The sequence below is a fragment of the Anarrhichthys ocellatus genome, unplaced genomic scaffold (assembly GCF_004355925.1).
Source record: "Anarrhichthys ocellatus isolate YVR2014 unplaced genomic scaffold, GSC_Weel_1.0 scaffold955, whole genome shotgun sequence".
Classification (NCBI taxonomy): domain Eukaryota; kingdom Metazoa; phylum Chordata; class Actinopteri; order Perciformes; family Anarhichadidae; genus Anarrhichthys; species Anarrhichthys ocellatus.
Window position 1 is genome coordinate 1 of NW_022280929.1, and position 1,775 is coordinate 1,775.

Sequence of the window (1,775 nt, forward strand, 5' to 3'; positions counted from 1 at the left end):
TCTCTGTGTGTGTCTCCGTGTCTCTCTTTGTGTATCTTTGCGTCTCTCTGTGTCTCCGTGTCTCTCTATGTGTCTCTGTGTGTCTCTCTGTGTGTCTCCGTGTCTCTCAATGTGTCTGTGTCTCTCTGTATGTATCCCTGTGTCTCTCTGTATGTCTCTTTGTGTGTGTCTCTGTGTGTATCTCTGTCTCTTTGTGTGTCTCTGCATCTCTCTGTGTCTCTGTGTGTCTCTGTGTGTCCCTCAGACACATCTCAAGGCTTATTTTGTGTTGGAATAATAAATAGAAAGCTATATAAGCGTTTCTTCTTTTTATATTGGCTTTTTTCAAATGGAGATCTTTATTCCACCGTCTTCTGTCTTCCATTTCATTTTCAGTATGTGCATGCATAATTTTCCTGAAAGTTACTGCATGGGTACAAATTTGCTTCCCATGTGAGAAAGGTGGGCCAGTAAAAAATACATCCGACCGCTGCTGGTAAAAAACAAAGTAAGCGTAGTTTGTTCTGACTTTATTTTTCTGACTGTATGCACTTTGTCGACAGGCTACCTGAACGTGTTGTCCAATAACCGTTGGAGGGAGCGCTGGTGCCGCCTGAAAGACAACCAGCTGCTCCTCCATAAGGACCGTGACGACCTGAAGAGCCACATCGCCTCACTGCCCCTTAGAGGCTGCGAGGTCAGCCCCGGCCTCGATCACAAACACCCCTTTGCCTTCCGCCTGCTTCGTAACGGCCAGGAGGTCGCTGTGCTGGAGGTGAGCTGCAAATTATCTTTTTGATTCTGTACATGGGGATACGTGTATCCCTGTGTTAAGATCGGCTACTAAAACTCTACTGTCAAACATTAAACGGTAGGGAATATGTTAAAGCACAGTAACACAGGTACAAGCAAACACTGCTCATCATGTTTTCCTCCTTATTCATGGAGTTCCTCTCATGTGGTAAAATGTCTCCTCCACCCACCAGTGACATGTGTCTGTGTTTTTGATGTTGTTGGTGTATATTCACTTCCTCCGTTTACCGTTTAGTTGGTTTTCATTCTATTTCCTCACATAGTCTGCACGGCATCCTCTGATAGACATTTGCTTGTGTTTCTTTTCCATGTAAAACTATATCATTACTAAGCATTTGATGGATATCAATGCTGGTCTCCATCTTCTTAGCTGCAGTCAGGCCTGCCAGCCAGAATTTGCAGTTGTCCATGAGGGAAAGGCGGGAACCATAGAACAGTGATTCTCAACTGGTGGGTCACGACCCACTTCGCAGGCCTTTGTCTGACAAAAAAAAAAGGGAATTTTTTATGCAGCGAAGTTTTTTATGCAGCGGAATTATTCACTTGTTGTGCAGGAAAAACACCGACCAATGCGTTGTGAATCATATCACGTGATGCAGCTCAGCCAATCAAATACGGGCATTCTGACAAGTTTCCTGACTCGAGTGAGATGTACACACACCGTGACACACGGGGGAGAGACGAGGAAAGAGATAGCAGAGCAGCACAATTAGAATGCGAGTTGTGAAAGTGAAATCACAGGACTATCTCCAGAAGAGAAAAATGGCTAGAGAGACCAAAGTCTTTAATCAACACTGGACAGACTTGTATAGGTGAATTCTTCCCATGGGCAGCTTAAAAACATGATGTCTCATATGGAGCAAACGTACCAACATCTGAAATGAAGACACAGAAAATAAACCCAAGAGCCCAATATGATCAGAATCCTAACACATTAATTCACTGTCCAACAATGATGTTAACAGAGAGGAATAGAGCTGAAA

At 43.9% G+C, this 1,775-nt stretch overlaps 1 protein-coding gene across 1 annotated transcript in view; it reads left to right on the forward strand.

Annotated features, from left to right (window-relative positions):
- The first annotated feature begins 256 nt into the window (after positions 1-256).
- LOC116377156 (actin filament-associated protein 1-like) overlaps positions 257-1,775 on the forward strand; it is a 15,061-nt gene continuing 13,542 nt past the window's right edge. Inside the window, exon 1 of the mRNA XM_031838726.1 lies at positions 257-754. The gene's annotated coding sequence lies outside the window, so the exon portion shown is untranslated. The remainder of the gene's footprint in view (positions 755-1,775) is intronic.